Source organism: Vombatus ursinus, unplaced genomic scaffold (genome assembly GCF_900497805.2).
Source record: "Vombatus ursinus unplaced genomic scaffold, bare-nosed wombat genome assembly UNPS02014837.1, whole genome shotgun sequence".
Lineage (NCBI taxonomy): Eukaryota > Metazoa > Chordata > Mammalia > Diprotodontia > Vombatidae > Vombatus > Vombatus ursinus.
Genome location: NW_020954615.1, coordinates 4,176,485 through 4,190,785, shown reverse-complemented (window position 1 = coordinate 4,190,785; position 14,301 = coordinate 4,176,485).

Below are 14,301 nucleotides of genomic sequence, written 5' to 3'. Positions count from 1 at the left end.
AATAGGGTGGTGAGGCATTCCATATTTATTTTTTCCTGGCAATCCTGTCTCTGGCCTGCTTTGTGCAGCCAGGGCATTCACAGGTTAGAGACCAGTCCTGTCCAGACTACATTTAAAATTCCGTTAACAAAACAAAATTATAAGAAAACTTCTTATACAAATAAAATCAGATTTAAATTATTGGAAAAATATTAATTGTTCATGGGTAGGCAAGGCCAATATAATAAAAATGACAATTTTACCCAAATTAATTTATATGTTCAATGCCATCCCAATTTAATTTCCAAAAAAGTTACTGAATTAAAAAAAACAATAATAAAATTCATTTGGAAAAACAAAAAGTCAAGAACATCAAAGGAATTAATGAAAAAGAATGTAAAGGAAGGAGGTTTAGCAGTACTAGATCTTAAACTATATTATAGGGCAGTAATTATCAAAACTATCTGGTACTGGCTAAGAAATTGAAAGGTAAATCAATGTAATAGAGTAGACATACAATTTACAGCAGCAAATAAACAGAATAACTTTATATTTGACAAGTGTAAAGACAAGATTTAGAGATAAGAATTGATTATTTTGCTAAAATATTGTTGGGAAAGCTAGAAAGCAATGTGGCAGAAATTGGGCATAGATCAATACCTTAAGCCATTTACCAAGATATGGTCAAAATGGATGCATGACCTAGACATAAAGAGAGATTTTACAAGAAAATTAGAGGAACATGGAACATATTACTTATTAAATTTATGGATATGTGACAATTTATGAATAAACAAGAGATAGAGAGCAGAGTTAGGTGTAAAATGGGTAATTTTGATTACATTAAATTAAAAAGGTTTTGTACAAATAAAAAAAATGTAGCCAAGATCAGAAGGAAAGTAGAAAATTGAGGAAAAATTTATATAGAAAGTTTATCAGTTAAAGGACTCATATCTAAAATGTGTAAAGAACTTTGTCAAATCTTTAAGAATATAAGTCATTCCCCAATTGATAAATGATCAAAGGATATGAACAGGCAATTTTCCAATGGAGAAATCAAACAATTTATAGTCATATGAAAAAACACTTGAAATCATTATTGATTAGAGAAATGCAAATTAAAACAACTTTGAGATGTAATTTTTTGCCTACCAGATTGGCTAAAATGAGAGAAGGGAGAATGATAAATGTTGAAGAGGATGTGGAAAATGGGGACAGTAATTCATTGTTGGTGGAATTGTGAACTGATCCAACCATTTTTGGAGCACAATCTGGAATCATGCCCAGAGTTATTAAGCTGCCTATACCCTTTGACCCAGCAATACTGCTACTTGGTCCATTTCTGAAGATAATTAGGGAAAAAGGAAAAGAACTTATATGTTCTAAAATATTTATAAGAGCTCTCTTTGTGGTGGCAAAGAACTAGAAATTGCAGGGATGCCCATCAATTGGGAAATGGCTGAACCACTTTTGGTATATGGGTGTGATGGAATACTACTGTGCTATAAGAAATGATGAGCTCAATGAAATTAGAAAAACGTGGAAAGACTTGCACAAAACAATGAAGAGTAAAATGAGCAGAATCAAGAGAACATTGTATACAGTGACAGCAATATTGTTTTAAGAACTACTTTGAGCAAATAAGTTATTTTGACTACTATAAATACCCAATTTAACTCTAAAGGACATATGAAGAAAGACATTATCTGCATCCAGAGAAAGAACTGATAAATAGAAGTACGTATAGAATAATTTTACACATACATATACGTATGTATGTTTATATATGTGTGTGTGTATATGTATAGGTATAGGTATAGGTATACCTATATATGTATATATACAGGTATACATATATATAGGTATACATACACAAATAGGTGTGTGTGTGTGTGTATATATATATATATATATATAATATATATATACCTATTTGTGTCTAATGGTAGCCATCTCTAGGGCAGGGCTGGAGGGAGGGAAGAAAAAAACTTATGTGATAATTTTGTTGTATATTTGAAAGGAAATAGCAAGTTGTGCATAGTAGATTTGTAGTTTCATGTGCAATCATCTTTTTTTAATTATGCTATGTTATGGAAATATTTGTTTTATTCTATTTATTCAATAAATTAAATTAAAATTTATTCCATAAATTAAAAATAAAATTTTTCAAAAGAAAAGGAAAGTTTATTATGTGGCCCAAACTGTGTTGAGTCGTGGGGATGCAAATAGGAACAGGCAAGATAGTCCCTCACCCTGAAGAAGTTTACATACTGATAGTGAAACGGGGCCACAGAAAGATTCAGGGACTTACTTAGCATCACACAGCTGGCAAGGGGAAGAAAGCAGGATTTGAAAGCCAGGTCTTCCTGACCCAACCCAGATGTCTCCCTAGTAGGCACCTACCCACCAGTGTTGTTGCGACAATCAGATGAGATTACAATTGTAAACCCTATTTACGCTGCCTGTACTTAGTAGCCGCTATAGAAATGCTTTTTCCCTCCGGTCCCTTCATCCCTCTCTACAAAAACCCTGCTTTTCCTTGGTGATAGTCCCTGGCTTTACATTCCTAGGCCCTTAAAGGCCCTAGGAAGATTTGTGTCCCCTTTGAATTCCTGGGGCTAAAGTACCAAACCTTTCAAGACAGGGAGATCAGGAAGTGGCATGAGAGCCAACCTCCTGTTCCCTAAAGAACTCTGAAAGACAGCAGCCTTGCTCCAGGAAAGATCTGATGGACTGGGTAGGGGGAAAGGGGGAAAGGGAAGGATGGGGTATGGGCAGGGAGGAAGGAGTGATCTGGCTCACTCTGGAGGTAAAGGAGTCATACCCATCCTTTTCAAGTAAGAAGACACAAAAGGAATGTAGAATGGAAGTTCTTTGGTAAGGAAGAAGACTATTTCAACTGTCACCATCAGTGGAACACAGTTGAGGACCTAAGTGACAGGTGACTGGGAAGACTACTCCCTCAGTAGTAATAGGGAAGAGTTTGGGAGAAAAGGTACTGACAGTTGGGACATGAGGTGTTTAAATGCCTACAGGACATCCAGTTTGAGATTTCCCAGAAAGAGCTGAAGACTCAAGACTGAAGCTCAGGAGAGAGATTGGGGCTGGATCTATAGATCCAGGAATCATTAGCATAGAAATGATCATTGGACTGATGGAAGGTGATGAGATCCCCACGTGAGATAAGATAGAGTGAAAGGAAAAGATGGCCAGAGTCAGAGCCTTGGCGGACACCTATGGCTCTTGAACACGATCCAGATGAAGATCCAGCAAAGGAGACTACGATAGGTCAGACAGAAGGAAAACCAGGAGAGAGAAGAGGAAAGGCCAGATGCGATTTTGGACTTACCGCCCACCAGTGAGAGCGATCCCAGTATGGAAGGGGCCACCTGGGGAGGCAGTGGGTTCTCCTCCTTGTAGGTCTTCCAGCAAGGGCTGAATAATCACTTCCCTGGTATGTTCCAGAGGGGATTCATATTCAGGAATAGGTTGGATTAAGTGACCATTGAGTCCCTTCCAACTCCGAGATGCTGCGATTCCGTGTGTGACTAGATGCGCCTCGTAGCTTGTGCTCCTGTCTTGGGCGCTAGGCTGGGGCTCTCCATTCGGTCAGTTCAATCAGGGACCGCAACGTCAAGGCTGGGGAGCAGGGGGTGGTGAGACAAGTGATTTCTAGTTTATGTGTGTGGGAAAGGTTGAAGCAAGTCCCAAAGTTGAAATAAATAATGAGAACATAGTTGCACTGGGTCATTTTTTTTTTTAACCAGCTAAAGGGAAATGAAACCGAGTCGATGAAAACTCAGGCTTAGAACGGGAAAGCTTAGAATGAAGCATACTCCCTATTTTTCAGTCAAGAAGCAGGAACCACTGGGGCAGAATTCTGTTTGCATTGTCAGATGAGGTGACTACTAGACTATCACAGACCTGGAGCTGGCAGGGACCTCAGAGGCGACTGAGACCAACCCTCTCTTTTTACAGAGAAGGAAACTGAGGCATAGAAGGATCATTGCCTAGAATCATTGGATTGTAAAGCTGGGCCTGGGAGGAATCTCAGAGGCCACCAGGTTTAGCTCCCTCTTTCGACAGTTAAGGAAACTGAGTCTGGGAATGGTTAAGTGACTTGCCCAAGGTCACAGGCAGTAAACCATTGTAACAAAAAAACAAAAAAAAAAGGCAGTATCACAAGTCCATGAGACATAGTGTTGCAACTGAATTTATTACAAGAGAAATGAGCCATCAGAGGTATGATTTGACCTCAAGTCTTCTGACTTAAGAGAAACTCATCTTCTAGTGTATCAGATATTTTTGCTTTGTTACAAAAGAGGGCTCAGTTTTCAAGGGATGAGAGGATGCACTTTACGAAATTACTCAGACAGAAAAATAAGAAGTATCCACCAAGCTCATTTTAAAAGAAATTCAGCAGCAGCAGCAACAGCCTTTCTCTCCTTCCATGCTCCTAAGAGCTCAACTCCCCCAGCCTCGGCACCCAGACCAAGCAGGTGCCTTTGCTCTCTGCCTGCCTTCGAGGATTTCCCAGCTTCCCTCCAGGATGGACTGTTTTCTCTCCTCCTCTCTCCTCTTCTCCTCTTCCTTTTATCATCCCTTGATACTGGGGAATGACACACATTACAAGATGGACGCCTTGAGTCTGTTTCCTCTGCTGTTAGACTTCGGCATTTTCCACTAAATGTCCTTATTTTTAAAGGAACTACGAGTTCGTTTTTCCAGACAGCTGAGACGAATTTACTCAGTGACTGTACTGACCCCATTAGAAAACCCTTCTGGCTTCCATTTGAATGGCTCATGTTTAATGATTCTGACACATTTCCTGGACATGTTCATACTATTCCTTTGAATATATTCTAGATTTCAGTCAAACTTTTATATATGACATTCCATCCTTCACCTGTGGGCTTTTTCAGAGGCATCTCCACTAGGCAATGCATTCCCCGTACTCCCTCTGACTTAGAGGATCTCTACTGTAGCTCCATTCAAAGTACAGCCCTGACATCACTTCCTCTGTGGAGCCCTAGCTTATCTCCTCCCTCTCCATCAGTATTTTCTCCCTCTTGAACTTACTTGGCATGCAGTTTGCATTTACTTATGGTGCACATGTTCTACTCCCCCCCCCTCGAGAAGGATATAAGCTATGTAACAGTAGATTATTGGTAGGAACTGTCTCACATGTGTACTTGTATGCTCAGTGCCCAGTACATTGCCTGGTGTGTAAAAGGTGCTTGACAAATAAATACCTATTGAGTAGCAATTGAATGAAATTTAATTCATTTTTTACAGTCTTGGGAACATGGTTCATCTCCTGAGCAGGGACATGTTATTGTCATGTCCTTGTCATCTAATGGACATTGAAAGCAGCTTGACCATGAATTGGTCTGAACTGACATCACAAATTTCTTGGCAACTTTTCTAAATGTGAAACAAGCCATCTCCCAGTTTGGCTCTTTGGCAAACTTTATCGGTATCTCTGAGTAGAAACCAGCTTCCTGTGGTGTCTCCTTTTCCCAGCCAGTCAGGACTGGAAGACAAGGTCTTTATGTTTGGATGACATCTTGTAAATGAAATGCTTCCTCCGTGTCAAATATATCAGAAGTGTTCTTCACTGCACGTTTGCAAAATTAATGACTTAGATCTTGAAAGAATGAAATTTAAGTCAAAGCAACAAGCATTTATTTTAAGCACCTATTATGTACCAGGCACTGTGCTCAGTGCTTAGAATATGAAGAAAAGCAAAGGATAGTCCCTGCCCTCAAGAAGCTCCCAGTTTAGGGACAAATGTAAAGTCTTATGCTTGTCTTAAAAAAAACACAGTTCCACAAGATGAGGAAATTACAGCTAGATAGTTGATCTGGAAAAAAAAAAGAGCCTGAAACCAAAAAACAAATTAACACAATTTTAGGCTTCGCTGAGACAAGCATAACTTTTGGGAGGGAAAAGTGAAAGTCTCTCTGTATGTTGCCGAGGTCTGCTCACATCTGAAGCTTGGTATTCATTTCTGTGAACCACTTCTGAGGGAGAACTTCAATAAATTGAAGAGTAACCGAATGATCAAGAGAATGGGAAATGCCTTGAGATTGTGAAACACGAATATCAGGCTGAAGAAAACAGAGATGTTTTGCCTAGAAAAGAAAAGCTGTGAGGTTGGAGAGGATCACATGCTCTCTATCTTCAAGCATGTGTCTTGAGGCCCAAGTCTGTTTCCTATGATCTTGGATTTCCATTTCTTTACAATTTATTTTTAAAACATTTGTTGTTGCATTTAGGCATGTCTGACTCTTTGTGACCCCACTGGGGGTCTTCTTGGCAAAGATTCTGGAGTGTTTGCCATTTCCTTCTCCAGTTCATTTTAGAGATGAGGAAACTGAGGCAAACAAGGTTAAGTGACTTGCCCAGGGTCATACAGCCAGTGAGTGTCTGAGGTAGAATTTGAACTCAGGTCTTTCAGATCCCAGGCCCGGTGCTCTATGCACTATAGCACCACCTAGCTGCTCCTGGATCCCTAGTGGGGAACCCCAGTCTACCATATGGGGATATTTATCTCTATACAAATTAAGATCTATTTTAACTGCATGCACATTATCACTGTGATACCTTTCAAGACTAATTTCATGTTACTGACCTATGGAAGAAGAATTAGACATGTTTTGCCTGGTCCTAGAGAGTAGAATTAGGAACGATAAGGGAAAATCACAAAGGGGCTAATTGTGACTTGATGGTGATTCTGTTGACATTGGCCCTGACTATTAGTCTTGTCCAAAGGTTGAACGGACTGCTTTGGGAAATCGTGGACTTCCCCTCATTCAAGGTCTTTGAGCAAAAGCCTGATGACCACTTTTCAGGTCTATCATAGGGAGGATTCTTTTTCAGATATAGGTCGGAATAGGTAGGCAGCTAGGGGGCGCAGCAGACAGTGTTGGACCTGGAGTCAGAAAGACCTGAGTTCAAATCCTGCCTCTGACGCTCACTAGCTATAAAACCCTGGGCAAATCAGGAAAAACTCGTGTTTTCCTCAGTCTCTTCATTTGTAAAATGGGGATGATAATTGCAACCCTCCTAAGGGTTGTTGTGAGGATCAAATGAGATAATAATTGAAAAGCATTTAGCACAGTAAGCACTATATAAATGTTAGCTATTTACTATTATTATTAATTATGATTATCATTACCTCTGAGGTCCCTTCCAACTCTGAAATTAAAGTCAACTAGACAATAATCATATGGATAAAGAAACTGAGGCACAGAGAATAAAAGTGACTAGGCTGTATAGTAAGTTTTTAGAAAGGAGCTACTTATTTCTAGATCATACATCCAATAAAATAGAGATCAAGACATAGTTTCCAGTGGTAACTGAAAAACTAAAAAAAAGAAAAGAAGGAAGGAAGGAAGGAAGGAAGGAAGGAAGAAAGAAAGAAAGAAAACTTGTATGCTGGAAGTAGAGCAATTATAGACAGGTCTTTCCACGGGATAAGTAAGCAAGAAGCTCAACAAAGTAACACAACATAGTAGAGAACACTGACCCTTAGCATCCACCCAGCACTCCCCACCCCCACCAGCCTCAGTCAGACTTGGGCTTTGCCTTTGGGACTTGCTCAGGGATTTCCCTCCGGATACAGTCTCTACCAACACATACCACCCCCAATCTTCCCTTAGTGACCTGCTGCAGGAAGATTGTACCTCCAATTTGGCCATCTATGTGTGGAGGACCTTGTGGATATGGGTGGACACTTCCCTAATGCTTATGGTGGTCCCTAAGTTAGAGAACCCAAAAGCTGAAGAAACTCTACCCAGAACAGACACTCTGCCTTTTCCCAAGCATGCAAAAAGTGGAAGAAACTGACTCAGCTAATCTAGAAAAGCATTTAATGGAGGGAACTGGATCAAGTTGCTGGAGTGAAAGACTGCCCTGGAATTGAGCTGGGATCAGTGCTGTCTCGCCTCCAGAAGCTACTTTGGATAGGAACTGAGGTCAGTGAAAAGTAAATACCCCAATGTTAAAGGAGGCTGAGACAACTTTGGGGTCCAGTTCAAGTAATAAACCCATCATTAAAGGGAAAGGGGTCCAAAAGTAAGTGACAGGAGAAAATTTGGGGGGGAGGGGAAGGAGAGACTAAAACAACCAAGAATTTCAGGAAGAAAAGAAAATTCAATTAAAAACGTAGAGCACAAATAGATAAATTGATATGGAAAATACTAAAGTTAGGAAAAATGAGTACCAAGAACATCTGAAAGATTATAAATATCTCTAAATCAATACTGCGCAACAGAGAAAATTGAAATATCATCTGATGAAACACAGAACACTGTAGAGTCCCAAAAAAGCATTGAACCACAGCAGGATATTCCAGAATGGCTCAAGAGAGAAATCAAAATCTTGGAAAAAATTTAACAAATGGACTTTGGGTTAGGAGGCATGAGTAAGTGTCTGCCTCAGATACTTACTAGTTGTGCGACCCTGGACAAGTTGCTTAACTGCTTCCTGTCTCAGTTTCCTCATTTGTAAAATGGTGATAATAATGGCACTTACTCCCCAGGGTTATTGTCAGGATCAAATCATATATTTTTGAAGCACTTTGCAAACCTTAAAATACTATGTAAATGCTAGTTATTATTATTATTATTATTATTAAAAATGGCAAGATTTATGGTCTGCACAACAGAAATAATTAGCAGTTGTGAGTATCTCCAAACTTATTAGAAATACAAATATCCTAAAGGACAGTCCAGAAAAAGAGATGCAAAAGAAAATATAATTTCTATATAAGCAAAACACACTGATCTTGAAGACAAAATCTGTAGACAGCTTAAGGATGATAGGTCTCTCAGAAGAACATGATAAGTCAAAAAATTTGAACACTTGATTCAACAAATAATTCAAGCAAACTGTCCAGAAATCAAAGCCACAATTAATCAAAATGATATACAGATCACTTCCATCACATACACACACATGCACACATGCACACATGCACACAAAAACCCTATGCTTCCAACTCCAAGACACATAGTGATTAAACTTATCAATTCCAATGACAAAAAACAAATTCTGCAAGCAACCAGGAAAAAGACTTTCAAACATAAGAAAAGAAAGAAGTTCTTCACACAACAAGGATGCCTATCCTACCTTGTACTCTTTCGTGTCTTCTTGGAAAGATGGCTCTAATAGAGTGCAGCAGGGATTTACACTTATCACTGTGCTGTTTAATATTTTTGGTCAATGACTTGGATAAATCATGGATGGCATGCTTATCAAATTTAAAGATAACACAAAGCTAGGAGGGATTGGGACCTGATAGAATCAGGAACCAAAAAGACTTTGACAGGATCAAACCTTGAACTAAATTTCATCAACTTAAATAGGAATAAATATGAAGTCTTATACTTTGGTCCAAAAAGTCAACTTCACAAGTGCACAAGATGGCAGAGGTGTAGCTAGACGACAATTACTCTGAAAAATCCTGTAGATTCTTTTGGACTGAGAATTCCAAATGATTAAGAGCATGATATGGAAAGCCAAAAGGCTAATGTATTTTTAAACTACATGATGAGAAACACAGTGTCTAGAGTGAAGGAAGGAATGTCCTGTGGTATTCTGCCCTGGTCAGACCACATCTTGAGGATTGTCTTCAGGGCTGGGGGCCAACATTTTAGAAAGGGCTTGAAAAACATCCAGGAAAGGGTAATCAGAATGATGAAAGGCTCCAGGATCACTCTCTATTTGGTTCCATTGAAGAAATTAGGAATGTTTAGGCTGGAAAAGAGAACACTTAGGTGGAAAATACCATCTTTCTTTCAATATTTGCAGGGCTGTCATGTAAAAGAGAAATTAGATGAGTTTTTCTTGGCCCCAGAGGATACAACTAGGAGCAATGGAGGAAAGTCGAAATGCATGCCATGAAAACCTTCCTTCCAATCAGAACTGTGCAAAAGTGGAGTGGTCTGCTTCAGGAGGCAGTGAGGTTCTTCCTCCTCTCTGGTGGTCTTCACATAGAAGCTAGATCACCTTTTGCTGGGCATGTTATATCATGGGCTCTCAGTCAAGTATGGTTTGGAAAACATGGCCTCTGAGGTCCCTTCCAACTCTGACATCCTGTGATGTACATACAGTGCCACCGCTGTGTGCCACTTCCTTCACAAACCACTTGGACCTAGGAACCAAGCATGGAAATTCAATTAAAATTCAACAATTTACTTCCATAAATATTTCTTAAGCATCTGCTATGAGAGGCTTCTCAAACTAATAAAGTAATCCTCTCCTTTAATGAGAGAAATCACCATGAAATAAGAGAATTCTGAATGAGAGAATGGAGCGAAAGATTGAGCAGTGGGTTCCTTCTCTTTGGCATTTGAGAAATACAAGCTCAGTCCCAATTTGATCAATATCAGCTTGCTATCACCCTTCAAATGCAATTGGGGAAAATAGCAATTTAATTTGAATCTAATGAGATCGTATTTATAAAGAACTCCACAAAGTGCCTGGCACATTTCGCCCTGAATTTTATTAAGCATCTACTATGTGCCAGGCACTGAGCTAGCCACTGGGGATATAAAGTCAAACAGGCAACCTAATGCAATGGATAGAAAGATGGGCTTGAAGAGGGAGGGGGGAAAAGGTGTCAAGGAGACCTGGGTTCTAAACTCTCTTCTCACATTTACTGACAGTGTGGCCATTTAACTGCTCCATGCCTCAGTTTTCTCGTCTGTAAAATAAGGTTAATACTAGTGCCTACCTTCCAGGGTTATTGTGAGGCTCAAATGAGGTAAAGTTTGTAAGGCACTCTGTAATGGCACTTATTGTTAATATATATTTTCCTCTCACCTCACAGGTACTCTAAACATTTAGGTAAGTCAAGGCGCAGGACCATCCTCCCCCGTTTTATGGGCACAAACCTACTTCACCCCAGCAGCAACCCAGTAGGGAAAGGACAAGACTGCTTTTCTCCCCTGCTTTTCATTGCCCCCCATTCCACTGCATTGGTCTGCTGGGGCTCTCCACCTGGTTTGAATCATTAGGACTTTGCAAGAAAGAAAAAGTCTTTCTGAGCCAAACTGAGAAAGAAGCCTTTCAGCAAACCTTTCCTCCCTTCTCCGAGGCTCCAGAGCCTCCCGACAGGGGGAGGAGTCAGAATTCACCAGTGTCCTCCAAAGAGGGCAGCGAAAAAATTAAATGAATAAATAAATTTTTTTCTCCAAAATTTGAAGATGTTTTCTTTGCTGCGGGTTGCCTAGAGCGCCCTCATGTGCCTAGATATTGCAATGGCATGGTATGGCTTTGCTCTCCCCCATCTCGTTCATTTTCACCAATGCTTGGAAAGACAAAGGGGTCAGTGTTCCCCTCCCCTTAGTTAAAGGGCCCACCAGGAAACTCTGAAGGGGCACACGGGCCTCTGGGACCACGGCTAGGCCAGCCCAGGTAGAAAACAGCATCACAGAACAATATATACAATCAACGATGGAATATGTAAGTCATCAGAGAGTGTGGGTTTAAATCCAAACTGCCACTGACTAACTGTGTGACCTTCAGTGAGCCTCTTACCATCTCTAGGAACCTTAGATTCCCCATCTGTAAAATAAGGGGGTTGGTCTAGCTGGCCTCTGAGAAGCCTTCCAGCTCTAAATCTATGAACACATATCGTAATAATTGACATTTTTATATCACCTAATGTTTTACAAAGGGCTTAACATAAATTATCCCATCCGAACCTCACAGCAACCCTGTGAGGGAGGTGCTATTATTATCCCCATTTTACAGAAGGGGAAACTGAGTCTGAGAGAGACTAAGCGATCTGCCCCCAAATCATACAACTAGTAAATCTATGAAGTGAGACTCAAGCCCCAAAAGAATTTTGGCAGCCAAATTCAGATTATTTGCAATTCTAACATGACAAAGTGCACTTCCTTCCTCTCCATAGAGAGGTGGAGGATTATGGGAGTGGAATGTGAATACACTAGCTGATGCAGTCACTGTTGCCATTCAAATCAGTTCAATTCAATAAACATCCATTAAGCACCAACTGTGTGCCTTGCACTGTGCTAAGTGCTGGGGAGACAAAAAAAAAAGGTGAAAGACTGTCCCTCCCTTCAGAAGCTTACAATCGAATGGGGGGCGGGGGACAATGGTCATGTATAACTGTTTTTCTTTGTTATAGGATGTGTTCTGGGTTCAGTGAGGAGGGATATCAGGAAATGACTGGTGTGAAATAACCGCGTCAATTTTAAAAAATTTTAATTAAGTGGGGGAGAGGCAGGAAATCACATCGGCGCTGATTTCCTAAGGAACAGAGAGTGAATTTTAGCAGTCCAGAAGTTCTATTTAGGGTGTGTGGGTTGTCTGCCATGTTATTTACCCTCCTCGCTTTCTCACTTTGTAGCGGTGTTTTTTGGAGTAGCAATCTCAGTTTTCCCACCTGTGTGATGTGTTTGGCCAAACACCCAAAATGACTGCATACCCCACCTGTATGGACCATACTGTACTGGCAGGAACAGGAGCCCCTACTCATCATCATCATCATAATAATAGCTAGCATTCATTTAACCTTTTAGGGTGTGCAAAGCTTCTTCTATCCTCACAACCACCCTGGAGCCAGGTGCTATTATTACCCCCATTATACAGATAAGGAAACTGAGGCAGGCAGGCTCATCAACTGTCCCAGGGCCACACAGTGAGTGAGTGTCTAAAGGCAGATTTGAACTTGGGTTTTCCTGACTCTAGGTTCCGCACTCTATCCGCTGGGCCACCTAGCCACTTCCAACAAGGTTGTGTAGGGTGGAGAATATTGGGTTTTGAGTCAGAAGTGCCTTTGACACTTAGCAACTAGCTGACTTTGGGCAAATCATTCTCTGAGTACACTTGTCATCTGTACAATGGGGTAAGAATGCTTGTTGTGGGAGAGTTTTGTGAACAGTTAACCACTGTAGAATTAAGGGCTTACCATACTTCCAACTCTCATTCTTGGTGAGTTTCCCAGGTCAGGTAGGGATGACGCCTTTCCTACCAGACAGTCCAGGACTAAGCACCTGGAAGGCCCCAATATGTCCTGGCTGAAGGGGTCCCAGCCTCATTCACAAAAGCAGAAAGTTCTTAGAGTCTGCATTTTACCCACTACTACCAGGTTGTTGGCAAAGAGATTTGTAAGTAACTCAAGAACTCATGATTTGTACCACTAAGATCATCTATCTCAGAAAATCAATTCCCAAGCATTTATTTAGTGTCCTACTATGTGCCTGCTGTTACGCTGGGCACTGGGGATCAGAAGACAAATTCCTACCCTTGATGAACTTACATCCTCCTGGGAAAACAACGTGTACACAATCAACAAGTATATATTAAGTATCTACTATGTACTACACATTTGAGGTACAAAGATAAAAATGAAAGTATTCTGACCTTTAGGTACTTTACTGGAGGGAAACAACATGCATAAAATCAATCAGCAGACATTTATTAAGCACTTACTATCTGTATATGCTAGGCGCTAGATATACAAAGACCAAATAGAAATAGTCTCTTAATCTATGGGGAGACAAAAAACACATAGAAATAGCCAGCATTCATACAGCACCTACTATGTGCCAGGCACTGTGCTAAGCACTTTATAAATATCATCTATTTTGATTCTCATAATAACCCTTGGAGATAGTTGCTATTATTATTATCTCCATTTTATGGTTAAGGAAAATGAGGCAAACAGAGGTTAAGTGACTTGCCCAGGGTCACATAGCTACTTAGTATCTGAAGATGGATTTGAATTCAGGTGTTCCTGACTCCAAATCTAACACTCCATCTGCTGTGCCACCTAGCTGTCTAAGTGTAAATAGAGAGATAGCTATATATACCCATGCATATATGCATGTACATGTATATGTGTATGCATATACATATATATTATGTACATGTGTACACACATGTGTGTCTGTGCATTATATATACGCATGTGTATTGTCTTATTGCATTGAGGTATTGTACATAAGTATATGCATATGCATGTGGGTATATGTATATATGTGGATATGTGTGGTCTATGTATACATGCATGTATAAATACATATATATGTATAGGTTTATGTATGTGTATATTGTGGGCATATGTTTATATGTGTGTAGGTATACGTATGTGTGTATATGTATATGTGTATATGTACATATGTAGGTATGTGTGTATATGTAGAGATAGAGGTATGTATATATGTGTGTAGATATGTAGGTATATGTATATATATGTAGGTATGTTATATTGTGTATATACAGATATGTAGGTGTATGTATATGTACGCATATAGGTATCTGTATATGTGTATGTGTATTGTCTAT